This window comes from Lepus europaeus, chromosome 16 (genome assembly GCF_033115175.1).
Source record: "Lepus europaeus isolate LE1 chromosome 16, mLepTim1.pri, whole genome shotgun sequence".
Taxonomy (NCBI): Eukaryota; Metazoa; Chordata; class Mammalia; order Lagomorpha; family Leporidae; genus Lepus; species Lepus europaeus.
The window spans coordinates 68661120-68680136 of record NC_084842.1 but is presented as its reverse complement, the minus strand read 5'-3'; the positions used below and the strand labels follow the sequence as shown (position 1 = coordinate 68680136).

Genomic DNA, 19017 nt, shown 5'->3' with positions numbered 1-19017 from the left:
TAATTTTTTATTCCTTAAACTCAATTTGCAGGTTCAGCCATTTCAATTCTTATTTCATGTTACCTGAGAATGTAAGTGTATATGTAGATACTTGTAAATGCATACATTATTCCATATTCAAATAACCTTATATTCTAAATTCAACATAGCATTGACCTAATTTGGTTGATCAAATTTTCACTGACAAATAAAATCTTAATTGCTTATCTATCAAACACATTTACCAAAACAAAGACATTAGAATATTATAGCTAAATTATCTCACAAGGATGGTGGCAATATGCCTATACTCAAAATTGATGAAGCTGATAAGTAGAAATGGTTTCTTTGTGATTAAGTTGGAATCTTAGTGTAAAGAGTGTTTTACGTATTCTTGTATTTGAGATCTTGGACAAGACTCCAAGTCTGAATTGATTTAAAAGAAACCTCCAGGGACATCTGGGGTCGTATTCAAGTTTTGAGAAGAGATTGCAGGTCTGAATCATTCCGCGTGGGGCACCCAGGGATGCCTGAGTGTGAGAGGCTGTGCTGAAGACTTGGGGATGCAGTTCAAACTGTCCCACTGCAGAAAGCCAGAGGGACTGGAGACATCTGGACAAAACAGGGCTCTCACAGAGCCATGCCTTCTTTTATCTTCTTTTGTCTTTTCTATGATCAATAGGAAGGTTTATCAGCCATGAGCAATTCTGCATCCAATCCAATGGACTCACACTTAGGTTACCTCCTTTAAAAATAAAAATAAACAAATGAACAAAAAAACCTCTTAGACTAAATGTGCCAGACAAGAAAAAGCTTATTTTCTCTTTCACTTATTCAAAACTCATTCTGGGGACATTGTAAGCCTTATTAGGCTCTGCCTTCCTGAAACCAAATTCAAATGAAAAGTAGATGATATAATGAAAGACCCGTTATTAAGTGGTCCTCTATCCACTCCCTAGGGCTTATCCACCCCAAGCCCAGCTTGTTTTAGCACTAAAATCATCGTGCTCCCCCCCCCCCCCCCCCCCGCGCCCTGTTTCCTTCAGGCATTGATTCTCTTTTACCTCCCACTGTCACTGTCCCATGATGGCTTCTGAAAGGCGGTCTGGTGGGAGGTCTTTGAGTCACTGCAGACATTCCTTGGAAGACGGTTCTCCTGAGGAGTTCAGGTATTTCAGTTCAAATTCACTATAGGTTATTGCTCTCTTTTCTGGCTCAGGATGCGATTACTGCTGCCATATTCACCATAGCCAGCCTCCACCGATTCTGGGCCTTGGGGCCTCCTAATGCTGTAACCTCAAACCACACGATGAAATAAACATTTTCTTTCCTGAAGAATCTCTCCTTAGGAATTTTAGTGAAGGTAACAAAAAGCAGAGCAGTGCAGTTAATTGGTAATGAGAAGCTGGTTGTTGCTATTTGTTATACCTGAAGCTGTGGAGGAGCCCTTGGGTTTGCTAGGAAGGTTTGAAACAATTCAGTGAAGGAGGTTAGAGAAAGCCCAGAAGGCTATAAGCTGAGTGCTTCAGAGAAATCTGATGTGGGCGCAGAAGAAAAGAATGCTGATAGAAATGTGGCTAGTAAAGACCAAGCTGACGAGGTTTCAGGTGGAAATGCGATTCCTATTGGGAACCGGGCTAAAGGCTGCCCTGCAGCATGGAGCAGAGAATTTGGCTATGTGAATCGGACTTAAAAATGGCAGACCGACTTGTTTGGTGGAGATTTCAAAGAAGTAAAGTGTCCAGTGGCAGCCTGGGTGTTAATGACGGCTCTTAGCTCTTTGTATATGTAAGAATGAGAAACAGGAAAGTTTTAAGATATGCAGATTTGCCAGAGAATGAATGACAAGGTGGTGGTAGGTGTGGGACAGGAAACTGCTACTGAGACATTGCTTACTGAAGGGAAACATTCATGTAAGATGCTCAACTAAAATAAAATAGAATAACATCTTCCAGAGCAAGACAAAGCCAGAAAGATCCTGAACACTCCCACCTCCTTGAGGGTGCCTCTTCCATCAACGCCTATCATTGCCACATTAGAGACATAGGCGGAAAATTTCGTTTCAAGATCTTCCAGGGAGGAGTACATCTATGAAGGAGCTCCAGGCACACCTCATGGTGGCAAATCCTGGCATTGTTCACCCGGTTCTGGTTTTGGAGGCACACAGAAGCCAAGAGTTATGGGATCATGGCAGCTTCCACTTAGACTTCAAAGTGAGGCCAGAGGCAAACTCTTATGGGATAAATAGGATTTATCTCCCCCAAACTCGTGCAGCTGTTGGGACTCTGAAAGAGATATACTAACATAGACCAAACTACTCCTGAAACACAGATCTTACTTGATACCTATTCAATCTGTAAGCACCAGATAGTCAAGAAACAGGCCACGGGAACGGAACACTCATGAACCAGGTACTAGATACAGCATTTGCGGTGGTTTAGTAATAGAGACAATGCTGAAGAGGAAACCAAAATGCAACATGGGAAACAGCAGTCCAAACAACAGGCTCAAATGATGGCAGTTGCTGTAACCACTGTGTGACCTCAGGGCCAACACTTGTGGGCAGCCATCCATGGGTGAAGACAGGAGATGGTGTTTTCTGTGAGGGAAGCTGTGTCACTGGTTCAAGGAACTTCTCCAGTGGAAAAGGCCACTTGGTCCCTACTTCCGATGCAAAGTAGGGAGGTACTGGAAACGGAGAGGAGGACTCCAGTTCCCTCAGGTCCTTATCTGAGGACTTATGGAACCTGGGGCTCAAGTATCTCTCACAATTCCTATTGTTATCGCAATCCTGGAGTCATGGATGTTGTTGGATGTCACATGTGAGAATATTGACTTTCTATTTAATATTGGAGCTTCTGGAATTTGCTGTTGCTCGTTGCAGGGGACATCAAAAAAGGACTAGCCACATCATCAGAGGAAATACAATGACACATCAGTTTAAATCAATGCATAAGGGTGTCACAGAATATGACAACAAGATTTTCCCAATGCCATAGTCCAAAATTCAAGAATAGCCAATCTAGTTTTGTTAAAAACTTTGAGAAGGAGATTGCTGTCCGACAGATTCCAGGTTCTATAGAAAGGAGTCTATCAGGTGCTACTTACACTCCTACTGCAATTAAATTACCAGGTATTTCTAGTCGGAACTGTCTGAAGAATTAAGCTTTTATCCCTTAAATTCTCATGGGCACACTCAGAGGATAACTCTGCATACCCTTCTGAGCCAACTGAGGACTTCAATTTTATCTTCAAAAGGCTAAACTAATTCAAAAGATTAATGCAAAAAAATGATGGTTATACAGGGATTCCTGTAGTGGCAAACCTCAAACTCCTCAAACAAGGCATCTAGGTTAGTAAGCAAGGGATTTTGAATCCCTGGCCAGGCAGGTAGGATGCCCTGAAGAAGTTACAGAAGATACACCTTCTTCCCTGGACTTCCAATGAAGATTAAGGGATGAAAATCTCTGAGGCAGAAAAGATGTGGATAGGAAGGAAGTTAGCAAAAGGAGCTGAAAATTGCCAGCTCCTGTGCTGCAGCCCCACGTGTGCCTCAGGCCTTAGTCTACCACCTCCCAATGTGCAAAGCTCCCCCTGAACACCCTTCAAACCTCACTCACATCAAGAACCTGACACCATCACACTTCCGAGATTCCAAAAACGGGACTCAAATGGGTAATATTCAAATCTCAGGCCAAATTCTGCCACCTTTAAAAGAATTCAACTAAGCCATGCCCGGATACCACTCCCTAAGCCGCCAGATAGTGTAAAAGGACAGCCCCAAGCCCTGATAATTGCAACACTCTTTTTCTTGTGGTTGCCTGCATGTCCTTTATTTATTTATTTATTTATTTATTTAATTTTTTTTTTGACAGGCAGAGTGGACAGTGAGAGAGAGAGAGACAAAGACAACAGTAAGTTGTTTCACCCTCCAATGGCCACTGTGGCTGGCGCGCTGCGCTGATCTGAAGCCAGGAGCCAGGTGCTTCTCCTGGTCTCCCATGGGGTGCAGGGCCCAAGCACTTGGGCCATCCTCCACTGCACTCCCTGGCCACAGCAGAGAGCTGGCCTGGAAGAGGGGCAACCGGGACAGGATCGGTGCCCCGACCGGGACTAGAACCCGGTGTGCCATCGCCGCAGATGGAGGATTAGCCTATTGAGCCGCGGCGCCAGCTGCCTGCATGTCCTTCTGTGTATTTTCGCGTTGTCTGTAATAAATCTTACTTTCCTGTGTACCTTTACCTATATCTCTTCCTTAAGTTATTTCTTTTATGCAAAAGACAATCTGCACCACGCTTACATAGTCTATTCCCCCCAAAAATCATTAATACATTCGTTGATATTACTTTGTTATTTTATTAGTTCCATGCTAAAATGGAAAGGATCTCATAATAGTGATCAGAGATTCTTTGCTGCTAATCAACAAGGGATAGATTTAACAATATCTGTATTCCTCACAACACAATGGCTGATTTTTTTACTCTACTTTGAAAAATAAAACAACTTTCTGAATTTTTTGTATTTTTGTTCTGTAGGTCATACTATAACATCTTAAAGATTTTTTCTTGATGGATTTGGAATTAAATCATTTAAGAATATTATTAAATTCAAAGTGACTTTTTAACATCTAAGTCTCTTTAAACAATGTAAATTGATTCTCTTGTTAAATCAGGAGGTGATAAAAAGATGTAAGAAGAAAATTGTTAATTGTGTGTGTTATATTGGTGATTTCCTAATTATACAACTGTGAAACCAAAAGTATTGTTTGAGCTTTTTGTTCTTCTGTAGGGAACTTTGTTTTTTTTTTTAAATCAAAAGCAGTGAGTGTCATTGCAAAATAGAAAAAACCTGATTACATGTTTAGTCAATAAGTAAAGAATGGCTGGTTACATGTTTTGTTTTGTTCATTTATTTCCCCAGCTGCATTTACATGGTTTTCTTTGAAACTGCAATAAAATGAGATGGTCTCTTGGTAGAGAATAGAGGAAATAGTGCATTTTTGTCTTTTTCATAATGGTCCAGCAGTGCGGCATGATATGTACCAGCAGGCTCCGAATTGCAAGGAGATGAGGTCACAAATGAAAGATTTCTTATGGCAGAGGTTATAGTCTATTTATTCAAGTTCCAATAGGACAGGGAATGGTCTGCATGGGCAGATGTCGGTTTGGGAAGATATTATAGGAAGAGCTACTTACCAGCGCTGCGGCTCAATAGGCTAATCCTCTGCCTTGCTGCGCCGGCACACCAGGTTCTAGTCCAGGTCGGGGCGCCGGATTCTGTCCTGGTTGCTCCTCTTCCAGGCCAGCTCTCTGCTGTGGCCAGGGAGTGCAGTGGAGGATGGCCCAAGTGCTTGGGCCCTGCACCCCATGGGAGACCAGGAGAAGCACCTGGCTCCTGGCTTCAGATCAGCGCGGTGCGCCGGCCAAAGCAGCCATTGGGGAATGAACCAACGGCAAAAAGGAAGACCTTTCTCTCTGTCTCTCTCTCTCACTGTCCACTCTGCCTGTCAAAAAAATAAATAAATAAAAAATTTTAAAAAGAGCTACTAGAACATGTGCAAACCAGGAAAAAAAGATAAAGAATTATGACCTTTGGATGTTTCTATTTTTCAAGGATTCTTTTCATTGCTCTCTTACAGACATTTCTGCTCAATGTTCTAGAATTTTGGTACAAAGAAATCGGACATGAAAATGTACATGGGCCCAATCAGGTAACATCTCCAGCTCAGGACAAGACCACTCAGAGCTCTCATACCCATAGTCATTAGTCACCTGAGGGAAGCCCTAGACTGTCACTCTACCTTTATGCAGGCTTCTATATCCCAGGATTCATGTTTGGGAAGAATCCAACTGGTCTTTTTGTAGGCATGTTCACTGTGTTTAAATTTTGTATTGGAGACATATCAGTCTTTTGCTATGGACTGAGTTAAAGTTGTCTCTCTCAGCTCTTAGCAGCTTGTCCCTTTACCAAAATGACTTCAGTCCTACCAAAATCCTATAGTTTCTGCATGAATTATTGAGGTCAGCACTGAAGATCCAGTCTATTCTGAACAAAAGGGGAAAATTTTTGAGACTCCACTAATTTGTGCTCTTGCTGATCTTTTAAGGAGAGAAAGACTGTGTTGTTTTTTCATTTGAGAGGAAGGAAACAGGAGAAATATCCAAACTCTGCTTTCTTAATTGAAGAGAGGAGACAACATTATAGATTAGGTCGGAAAAGGCAGATACACACAGTGACACATCCTTTCATAGTTGGATTTCTTTTTAGTGGATTAATTCATATCTGCCAACATATTTCCTTCTTTGGGGAAATGCAAAATTGAGAGAAGAAAAGAACACAAGTACAACCACAATAATATAAAATAGACAAACTATAGAAAGTCAGAGTTCTTGAGAGAGAGTGAGACAGAAGAGACAGATCTTCCATCCACTGATCCAATGGTTCACTCCCTAAGTGGCTGGGGCTGGGCCAGGACAAAGCCAGGAGCAGGAGCTTCTTCTGTGTCTGCCACGTGGGTACTTGGGCCATCTTCCAAAGCTTTCCTAGGTGCATTAGTAACTAGTTGGATCAGAAATGGAGCAGCCAAGACTGGAATCAGCACCCATATGGGATGCTGGTCTCACAGGTGGTGGCTTAACCTGCTACACCACAAAGCTGGCCCCTTAGCTGAATATTTTAATGTACTTACCAGAAAACATGAGAAAATAATTGAGTCCTATTTTTTCATTTTTAAAAAAAAATTTTCTTGTCAATTCTGTGCTAATAAGCTTGCTGTTTTTGCACTTTAGGTTGTACAACAGGATTCCTACTTATTTATCTAAATATAATTAACATGTGTTTCTGATAATATGTTGTTATTTTTTCATTTACATACACACACACTTATAACTACATATATATACACACATGGCATATATGTAATACTTGAGAGTTTAAGATTGCACTGGATTATTTTATATCAATAATATATTTAAAATTGGTTTTGAACATAAAACGTTATAGTGGATTGACTTGTGAAGCTGAGAACTGAGACTTCAGATACACCAGTTTTTCTACATTTTGTGAAAACAGAAGAGTTCCATTGTGATTCAAAGGGGAACAACAAAAGTGACTTAGGTTTTTCCTTTTTGACTTTCTAGGGAGGGCGCTCTTTTATATCTCAGCCTTAAAGGTCTCTTGCTCCATCAACTTGACAGTAGATTATTTGCCTTAAATCTAAGAGGACTAACCATTTAGAATCTAAAACTCCTACATCAGTATGCCCTGGTGTCATAGTAGGATGAGTCAAGCAGACACTATCTCATTGGGAAGAAAAATGATCCTGTCTGAGTATCAGTAATAATGGTTCTAAATATGGACGGGTCTAATTCATTCAACATTACAAAGATGGGCAAGTGACACGTGCTGGGAGGGCTCAACCTTTTCAGCTGGAACCCTCACTCTTGGGAAAGATGTGGCAATGCAAATTTGCTGAAGATGAATGACAATCTAGCCAGACAGAAACCTTTCAGAAATCTGAATAATCATGAATCATCCCCCTTTACTATTCAATTCTTTTTACCCAACTATAGCCAACTCAACATGCACCAATGTTCTTAACATAAAATCGTATGTTTTTTTTTTTCATTTTACTCATATTTTGGACCATTGTTTTTGCATTTTTGGTGAAGAACAGTAAAAAAAAAATATGGAAAGAGAAATGGTTTAAGCAAAATGTACAAAAGTATGTATATTGAAAATAAAATGTTCTCAGAGCTGCATAAATAATGTAGTTTATCCTATTAATACTTAGGCATTAAAGACTAGATGTTACCGACAGAGTCAAAAAAACATGGTTACATACTGCTATAGGCAATGTCACTGGTGTTTCCTAACCATTGTCATAAAGCATGTCCACAGGTAGAGTTCTCCACTGCTTTCTGTCATAGAAGCCTGTGGAGTACAATCTAGGAAAATTGGTGTGCAAAGAGATTGTGTCCTGATAAAATCGATAGCACCTGTATGTTAAGGAAACAGGCTGATGTTCTAAGGAAATAGGCTGTATTTATGATGAATTTTGTTATCTCCTATTGATCAAAAAATAAAATCTTTAACATTGTTCCATTGTTCCTTCTAAGTAAAGACTTGTCCTGTCACAGTAATGAAAGTATGTATAGATGAAAAATGTGCACATAAGATCAGATCAGGGTATGGTGCTATGACATAATAGGTTAAGCCTCTGCCTGTGGAGCTGACATCCCATATGGGTGTTCAAGTCCCAGCTGCTCCACTTCCAATCCAGTTCCCCGCCAATGGCCTGAGAAAGGAATGGAAGATGGTTTGGGCCCCTGCTCCTGTGTGGGAGATCTGGAAGAAGCTCCTGGTGTCTAGCTTCAGATCAGCCCAACTCTGCCTTGAGGCCATTTGGGGAGTGAAACAACTTTCTACTGTTGCCTCTCAAATAAATAAATCATTAAAAATTTCAAATCAAACTTTAGAAACCCAAGTACCAAGACTAAAAGGCCTATAAAGATGGAAATTTCACAGAGGAATTTAGTGTTACTGTATCTATAAGACATAAAACAAGTTATTTCTGATTGTGTTGAATATGTATGTATGCATTTTATTTCCTATACAAGGAACACTCAATAACTAATGTCTAAAAAGAGATGACATACTAATAATAAAAAGGCTTTTTGAAAAGTGTTACTGGGGCCAGCACCGGCACTGTGGCTGACCTGGTAAAGCCACTTGCAGGGCCAGCATCCCCTATGGGCACCAGTTCAAGTCCTAGCTGCTCCACTTCCGATCCAGCTCTCTGCTGTGGTCTGAGAAATCAGTGGAGGATGGCCCAAGTCCTTGGACACCTGCACGCATGTGGTAGACCCAGAAGAAGCTCCTGGCTCCTGGCTTCGGATCGGCGCAGCTCTGGCCATTGTAGCCAACTGGACAGTGAGCCAGCAGATGGAAGACCTCTCTCTCTCTTTCTCTCTCTCTGTCCCTTCTTCTCTCCCTGTAACTCGGACTTTCAAGTAAATAAATAAATCTTTAAAAAAGTACTGCTTTTTGTTTTGACTAACAGTAATTTATTAATGATTTTCCTTGAATAGTAATTTCACATAGGAATATAGTCTGATTATCAAATGTGATTTTGTTTAGCATCCATTATGTGCCTGCTATAGTGAAAGACAATGTATATACAACAAAAACCAAAATGATTTCCTTGACTTCATTTTACTTATTTTAATATTTATAAAAATTTGATAACACATGTATTTTCTATGATTTATATGATATTTTATAAGGGTTGTGTCAATGATCTCTTTTACAATGCTATGAAATTTTATAAACCATTACATTATTGCCATTTGACATGTGAAAGAATAAATTGCCAAAAACTTAAATGAATTTTAAAATATTTGTGGCTTGTAAGTAGTGGAGACATAGGATTTAAATATAAATTCACTTATTGTATCATATTTGTAATTGCTCTCTAAAATGTAAAGAAATACTATTTATTTTCTAGATATCCTACATGTACCTTTTTTGCATTACTCATTCTCTAGTAGAAAATTCCACTAATACACTCCCTAATAACAAGTATTAGCTATACACTGAAAACATTTAATTAATATGTATTTTTATTCACATAATTGCATTTCATTAAATCTGGTCTGATTTACTTCATCCAGATAAGTAAAAACATCTGTAGTAAGATTATATAAGTCACCATTGTTTTCATTTTTATTTTTAGTCTTCAGTAGAACTTTCAACTAGCTTTACTAGAACTTAGATATCTACGGATGAAGAAATGCCTATGCAGAACAAAATTTGTCAGGCATACAACTGAAATATATTATTTTCTGGTGCAAAGTTGAGAACAACTGATAAAAAATTCCTATTAATATGTTACTCATCTCTCTAGAGCCAGAAAAATTTCATCTCTAATCACTCCAAATGTCAATAATCTCTTTTCTTTAAAAGTAAGTATTTACACTATCTTCTAAATATAAATAATATGAGTAATATAAGTTGCATTGTGTTTAATTTTCACTATTTCAAACTTACTTAATTCTATAAACTGCAAACTTATTACTGCATTTTATTGTATACATGTATACATATATTAATGTACAAGTGTATTAGAGTTAAGTTTGATTTGATTTTTCCTCATGTAGATTATATAGATGCTGAAATCCAGAATTATGTTTAATTTCCATTTTTTTCTAATTTTGCTTTAGGTTAAGATCTGTTATATCCAATATTTAATGAGGAAGTCTTGGAGAAAGTGCCTAATTCTAACTAATAATCTCAAGTACAGCTTTCTCCGCAGCACCTTTGGATTAATATCATTCAATGTCATTTATCAGACATGTGCATTTCCAAAATCAGTGTGATATGTCTCAAAGTGGAAATTGAAATCATTATAACAATTTGTTCAACACCATTTTGTACCTGCTAGCAAAAATCAAGAGGAAACAAATAATAGGAAACCTGAAATGCCATTGCAAAAGGAGTATACAGCTTTGGAAAAGACAAAATGCATATTTGTTCAAAGACTGGAAAAGATTGCATGGAAGTGCTCTAAGGCAGGTCTTGAAGGATAGGCAGAACTTGGGTGGGTATTTATAGAACAATGTCTATAATGAAAGATCTGTAGTACAGGAAATAGTTGTCATTACTGTTCTCTCAAGTGGAAGGGTTATACTATTGTTTCACTGCTAGTTTTTTCTATACAGGTAACTTCACCATCCAAAATAATGTAAAGTTTCCCTAGCACTACATGTAGAGGGGTAGTGATGTAGATCAAAGCATGTTAGAGAAAGATAGAAGATTCAAGTTTTCTTCTTAGTATTACACCAATTTAGATTTAGATGTTTATTAAAACTCTCTCCAAAATTTGTAGGCTCTCCAAAATTCAGTCCCCACATCTTCAAAAAAATTAAAATAGCTTAATGTTCATTAACTTTCTCCACAACAAATAGTCAATGAATTCATGATCTTTTAATAATGATGGAAATTATCCTTTCTGCTTTTCTCCATTTTTAATCTAACCTGATTTTTAAGTGTCATACATATGCTAACAGATGTCTCCACATAGACTTGGAGTTACTGACATTTAGCATTCATCCCACATCATTCGACTTTGAGCCATCAAGACTGAGTGAAAAGGAGATAGGTTAAAGGAAAAAGATTAGAAAAATAACAGCTGAGTTTTGATCATTGGAATTATTGGTGTGGCTTGTTTATAAAAAGTAAAGCAGAGATGCATAAAAGCCTGGACAGACAAGCAGGGATACAGCATATCATGTGAAAGAGTTGTCATTTAATTCTAAAGACATAGGAAAGAAAAAAAAAATGAAAGGCATTAAAAGGACGAAATGGTGCAGTATTACTTGTATTTCAAAGGGTAACTGCAGACTTCTTATTTCTAACGTGCAATATAAGCAGATTAGAGATTGCCTGTGTGTCACAACAACATATAATGAAATCAGCAAATCTGTAGGGGAATGAAGTGACAAGTCAGACCACAGTATCCCAAAATGGAGAAACAGACAGATAGCTTCAGAGAGTCACAATTTACCACTGCAGAAGCAGGAGTAAAAGCCTTCAGGGGAATCAAGGTCAGGGTTCAAAAACCTCATATAAGTGTGGGAATAAGAGAGGGAGATGTACAGTTCGGCACATGCTCAATTGATCTTGCCCCAAAAGGTAGAGTTAGAAACATTCCAGGGGATTCCAATTCAATCCCATCAAGGTGGCATGTACCAATGCCATCTCACTAGCCAAAAGGATCAGTTTCAGTTCATAATTGATCATAATGATAGGATTTAGAGTCAAAGGGATCACATAAACAAGACTAGTGTTTGTTAATGTTAACTGATAGAATTAAAAAGGAGAGAACTATCCAACATTGGAAGTGGGATACACCACAGACTCATAGAATGGCAAATGTCCTAAACAGCATGCTGGCCTCAGAATCAGCCCTTAAGGCATTCGGATCTGGCTAAAAAGCCCATGAGAGTTTCTCAGGCATGGAAAGCCAAGAAACTCTGGCAAAAAAATAAAATAAAATAACCTAAATGAAAGATCTCTGCGAGTGAGATCCCAGTGGAAAGAACAGGCCATCAAAGTAGGAGGTACCTTTCTCTGAAGGTAGGAGAGAACTTCCACTTTGACTATGACCTTGTCTAAATAAGATCAGAGTCTGTGAACTCAAAAGGCTTCCATAGCCTTGGCAATGCATGACTAGAGCCTAGGGAGATTACTGACACCATAAATAGGAGTCATTGTGCACTTACTCTTCATGTAGGATCTCTGTCCTTAATGTGTTGTACTATGTGAATTAACAGTATAACTAGTACTCAAACAGTACTTTATACTTTGTGTTTCTGTGTGAGTGCAAACTGTTGAAATCTTTACTTAGTATATACTAAATTGGTATTCTGTATATAAAGATAATTGAAAACGAATCTTGATGTGAATGGTATGGCAGAGGGAGCAGGAGATGGGATTGTTGTGGGTGGGAGGAAGGTTATGGGAGTAAATAAGCCACTGTAACCCAAAAGCTGTACTTTGGAAATATATATTTATATTTTAAATAAAAGTTTTTAAAAAAACTCTAAACTCTTATTGGAAAATTACTGGACTCAAAACTTTACTAGTTAGCCGGCACTGTGGCTCACTAGGCTAATCCTCCGCCTTGCAGCGCCGGCACACCGGGTTCTAGTCTCGGTTGGGGCACCGGATTCTGTCCCGGTCGCCCCTCTTCCAGGCCAGCTCTCTGCTGTGGCCAGGGAGTGCAGTGGAGGATGGCCCAAGTCCTTGGGCCCTGCAACTGCATCGGAGACCAGGAGAAGCACCTGGCTCCTGCCATTGGATCAGCGCGGTGCGCCTGCCGCAGCGCGCCAGCCGCGGCGGCCATTGGAGGGTGAACCAACGGCAAAGGAAGACCTTTCTCTCTGTCTCTCTCTCTCACTATCCACTCTGCCTGTCAAAAAATAAAAAATAAAAAAAAAATAAAATTAAAAAAAAAACTTTACTAGTCCCCAGTTTTAGAAGAGTCTCTAAGCTTTTGTTGAGTTTTCCATAGGGGAGTCTGAGCTGGCTCTCACAATGAATATCAGAAAAATAAAAATCCCAACCCTCTCTGAGCAGGAGAATCACAGTAATTTTAAATACAGCACAGCATCTTGTTTATAACCACCTTATGGTGTAACCACAGGGGAAACTATTTAACCGTGGCCTAATCTGCTGGAGTTTCATGACAGCCTAGAAGAAGGGAAATAACCAATTCTAACTAACTCTAGGTGTTCATAGGGGAAAGGGAAACAATCAGCTCCAGCCCTGTCCTGTCATCCCATCCTTTCTAAAGAGCAGGGAGGTAGTGAGACTTCATCTCTCATATTCACAGTCCAGAGACACAGGTACACTAAAGTCCTGAGACCCATAGGTTTACCGGGTGCTTTTCCCTTGCTCAGGTACCTTACTAACATATTACTAAGGATGTTTTTACAAAGCACCTCATTTCCAGGTATGCAGAATAAAATTACAAGACACATGAGACTTCAAAAAGTTCATGGAAAATTTGAGAGATACGTTCATTTTATTGCAAAATGTTTTGAATCCCACATATAATTTTTTCATGATATGCATTTTCCATGAAGTCTATAAAGACCCATCATACTAAATATCAGAAAATACCATTTAAAGATACAGCCAGCACAGCATAAGAACCAAACTAAGATATGACAAGGGATGCTATAAACACTTTGGGGGTATAGGTCCTCTCACTGTAGTTAGTTATTAGTGTACTTTCTATGCTTGCCTATATCTGATCAATTTTCCAGATTCATCTTTGTAGATATTGAAATACTGAAATAGCCTATCAATGAGGACATATGCACATTTGATTCTATGAAAAATTACCTCTTAGTACTAGGAATGATAGTAAAGAATGAAGTAAATAGAAAATAACAAATGCATACGATTTCTCTTAAAACCAAATTTTTCAAATTGGAATATTGATTATTCAAAATCTGAGAATTGTGGGCAAAACAAAAAATATTGTTGAAAACTCAAGTTTTGAAACTTTTTGTAATCTCCTATTTAAGAAATATACTTATTTACATGAAAGTCATTCATATTGGATTATCACATGATTTTAAAAAGTTGCAGATCAAAATGTAACTTATCTCATTCTTTGAAAACTGTGTCTATAAACAAGAGAAAGAAAAAAATGAAAGAGGTGGAATTCTAGAAAGATCTACAAGGATGGTATTCTCACCCAATTGGTAGCTTTTGTAGGTACCACCTAATAGATACACAGTTCTTGTGCAGTAATTGCAAATCCAAATTTAAAGAGAAAAGTATGATTTGCAGCAATTTTAGTGGATGTTTATATAATAATAATTAATATCCTACTTAAATTTTTTTTGTAATCTAGAAACTACACAAGTCAGGAAGTCTGAGGAGACCATAGCTATAAGAGCAGAAAGTTGCACACAGGAATATTTGTCTTCAGATATCTGAATTGTTTTCATCTTCACATGTCAATCTGTCAATCAACCACTGATAAGAGTATGCACCTAAGTTGAGGAGGGCCCTGTGGGTAATAGCTAGGGAACTCACATGAGAGAAAGAAACTCCTAAAATAATAAAAAAATTCCTGGGATTTTCAGTTGTGTGTGTCTACGTGTGTGTGTGCACATGTGCATGTGTGTTAATGTGTGTATTTGTGTATGCCTGTGTTTGTGTGTATGTTTGTGTGTGTGGTATGATGGGCATCAAAATATGCAGTATCTGCATTATGCAACAATCATCTAAGCTAACTGGATTGATCTCTAAATGGTTTTCTAGTTCTACAGTAGTGTTTTTCTAAGTGCAGTCTTCTTTGTAGCATCTGTACCACAAGGGGGTGTTAGATATGCACATTCTTGGGCCTTAATTCAACCTTGCAAATCAGAAACCCACTCAGCCTTCCAGGTGACACTGATGTCAGGTATGAGAACTAACGGTTTGCAGGACTGATTTATATACTAAGATTCCTATATGTGATTTTCCCCTTGGTTGTTTGTTGTTGCTTTACTTATAATCCTACGTGATGCAGATTTCCAAAATTTTCTCTTGTTCTACTCCTGTATGCCTCACTTATGCATAGGTTTCATAAATCCTTTGGGAGGCAGATCATATTTGTCTTTGTTATCCCTTGATGGGCTAGGATGATGATGGTAAAGGAATCTTCAGCAAGCCTTAGGAAAAGATCAGTCAATTGCTTGTTACTTCCCCTAGTCCCACCTGGGTTTTCTGTCAGCTCCTCTGTAGACTGCCTGACCTGATACCATTCTATTTTCTAGATGATGCTGAATGTCAACGTGAGGATCTAGGTCTATAGTCCATAAAGGTTGTTCTTTATCCATAGATCTATTATCTCATTTACTATTATCTATACAAGAAACTCCTGTTTTCTCTCTTGACATTATTTTGCAAGAATACATAAGATAGGGAAGATGACAGATTGGATATATAGGAACGTTTCCATGTAGTGTCAGCTCTGGGACAACAGTTGATAGACGACGAGCTAAGAATGTTTGACAAGCCCATGGGTACTGACCCAGAGGTTGTTACATTTCATTCATCAGAGTTGTTTCAATAGCCCATTGAACTGACAGTGGAAATTGGACTGGGTAAAATACAAGGTATCACAAGGCACATAGACGTGTGGAGACCGTCCTACCCTTATTCTCAAGCACACCAATGAGTATGTAGTTGGATCTCATCCGTACCTTGCTCATTTTGGCTGGGAGAACCTGAGAAATGTCAGAACGAGAGATCTTCTTTCTGTGAGGACAGGTCACTTATAATTTTGCACTCTTTATAAGTAACAATTCAAACCTGGGGTCAGAGAATGCATTCTTCAGGTTTACTGACCAGAAAAAAATAGACTCTCAACAATCCAATCTCTGAGAATGGGCACTGAACTTTGCTGCAGTCTGTGTGTGTGTGTGTGTGTGTGTGTTTCACAGCATGATGACTGGTGATAGTTATCTGATTATTGATTGATGGAACACTGGCTTAGAGAGGTTGACTCACACCCAACAGGTCACAGATCTAGAAAGAACAACCAAAATCCTACCATTATTTCTAAAGGCAGAGAACTTGCCTTTAAAAATATATCAGATTTTATGTGAACATAAATTTCTTGAAAATTTCAATAGATGTATCCTCAGTTGTCTTCATGTGATTTTTAAACTTAAAACTCTCTTTTGGTGAAAGTCTGGTTTTTTTGGCTTCCAAGTAGCAATTTGATTTACTGTTCCCTTACTGATCAAATCCCTTGTGAATTTTCTATTTACTTCCCTGGCCAGGGCAGAGAGGGATGTTTGCTCTCCTGGCTGTGCGCTCTGAGCACTGACCTCTGAGTGCCCCTTCTGCTTCTGGTTGTTGGAGATCATCCTCTTCCCACCTGCTTCTGTTTGTATTCCCTGAACCACTGTTTGCATTTAATTTTAAAATGTCTCCTTCCATTATCTTCTCCAGTGTTCCAAATTGTTATGCTGTGTTCATTTACACTTTTCATATTCCCAATTCATCTAAAACATTTTAAAAAGTACATCCTAGCCTGGGAGAGATGTGAACTGGAAATAATTCCATGAAGGCAAAAAAAAAAGAAGGAAAAAAAATTAAGTGTCATAGAGATTGAAATATAAGAAATATTGAGCTTAATCAGAAGGTTTAGGCCTTGAAAATTTCCTTAAACAGAAGTAAAGGAAGTATGACAAAAGAGAGGAAAATAACATAGTAACAAGTTTAGGATAGCATGTGAGTTGTTATAATTACTACATATAGATCATTTATCTCAGAAACCCAAATTGTGGATCAAGTTGTCTGTATGTAAATAGGAGATAAGAATTGAAATGAGAGAATGAACAAATATGCACAGGCTCAGGAATCATCTTTTTTTTTTTAAATATATATAAGTGGGAATTCAGCCTAAAGAGATGGTGATGCTTCAAGTGGTTGGTTCCCTGCCACCCACATGGGAGACCTGGGTTGAGTTCAGGACTCTGGACTTTTGCCTGGCCAAGTCTCAGCTATTGTGGAGAGTGAAACAGCAGACGAGAGCTTTGTCTCTAACTCCCTATCTCCTTGCATTTTAAACACATATTATAAATAAAAAATTTAAAAAATAATAAACCAGAAAACTCATGAAATATTTATTCCATCTCTTTAGGACAATAGAGTAGTACAGAGATTACTAAAATGAAAGCTACAGCTTAATTTTAGTTGTACATTGTCCCACATTTCTTAACGTCAGCTCTGTGTGTTGTCATTTCATCTCCATCTCTCCCAACCACTGGATAACAGTCCCAGTCATACCCTCTTGTTTCCCCTTTATTTCCCTGTTGTTTCAACTATCAGCCCCATGTTCAGCTCTGCACTTCTTTCCTGTATGGAACAGTTCTTCCAGATCTTCATATGGAACTGCAATATTACTTGTTCAAGTGATCTCTGCTTCTGGAAAATTATGTAATGGGGTTCTCATTTACTTCTGAAAAACACTGAAACTTCAGAAAAAATGAGGAAGTCATCCTTAGATAGTGGACCAGATAGGACAGTGAGAATGAAATAAAAGTGGGAGGAATAAAGTGAAAGAAATAATAAAGTGATTGACTTACTAACAAGAGAAGGTTCCAGATATTCTGTCCAACCTGACAATTTAGAGATGGCAATCTAGGCAAGGGCAGACAGTTAGGGTTTATACAGAACAGTGTATTGGCAGTAAAGGCTTCCTTGGTCACACCTGGCAAAGTTTAAAAGCAAGTGTCATTTTTCATTGTAGGCCCAAGTAATTGCTGTGGAAATGATCAGATTCATGAACCAGAAAAAGTGGTGCTGGTCCTGGTTGGAGGCTACTTAGGATGCAAAGCCATCATCATGAAGCTCATTAATGATGGCACATCTGTCTGCCTCTATAGCCATGGTCAGATGGCTGAGATTGACTGCTACCATGTGAAGTGACAGCTGGCATGGGCAAGAAAAAAATCACCCAGAGATCAAGGATCAAGTCGTGTGTGAAAGTATATAATTACAATCACCTCATACCTACCTGGATATGGTAGGTATCACCTCATACTTACTCTGTGGATATTCTCTTGGACAAAACTGTGGTCAACAAAGATGTCTGCAGCTAACTGTTCTTAAATGCAAGACCTGATGAGAGGCCAAGTTCATATTCAAAGAGAGGTACAAGACCAGCAAGAAGAAACTGTTATTCCAGAAGCTGCAGTTTTAGATATTTTTTTAGTTCCAGTCATTAAAAACTTGAAAACAAAACAAAACAGAAAAGCAAGACATGAAGCATCAAATATTTTGTAGAGAAATTAGCTGTATTACAGAATAAAGCTCAAGAAACTTTTAGAAACACAAAAATATCCTACTCCCAACATTGTAAAACTTAGTGTTATAGCCCAAAAGTAATTACTAAGGAAATAGACAGAAAAAAGGAATTAGGTGAAAAACAATATTGCTTGTATATGTCTACAAGTGTTTTTGGAAATTAAACATAGTATATATATATTAGATGAAAAACATATTCAAACAGTTAATATTATAATTCATATGTTTACAAAGAATGAAGAGAACTTAAACATGTTAGCCAGGGATATGAAGAAGTAAAAAAAAAAATCAATTGGAATTCTAGAGAAAAAAATCATACCTGAGATTTATGAAATTTCAAATCTTGCAAGGGATTGACAGGAAAGCTTGAAAACATATCAATAGAAAAAATAAAAAATGAATCACAAAGAGAAAAGAGACTAAAAAATCAATAAAAATTATCAAGGTGAAAAACAACTTAATGTATCTTAATACTTAAATGTAGTTTCTAAAGGGGGAGTGGGGATAGAAAACAATACATGAAAAATAACTTTAAAAATTTGTTGAAAACTCTAAAACCAAGATCTAAGAATCTCCAAATGTTTTTAGCAAAAGAAATTACAATAAAACTTCATAAAACATAAAATGAAAATATTAGACACACATATAGGGTAAACACAA

The 19017-nt window shown here is 38.1% G+C and overlaps 1 pseudogene; it reads left to right on the top strand.

Moving 5' to 3' along the window:
* The first annotated feature begins 3557 nt into the window (after positions 1 to 3557).
* LOC133775099 (large ribosomal subunit protein eL27-like) lies at positions 3558 to 18253 on the top strand (annotated as a pseudogene).
* The last annotated feature ends 764 nt before the right edge of the window (positions 18254 to 19017 follow it).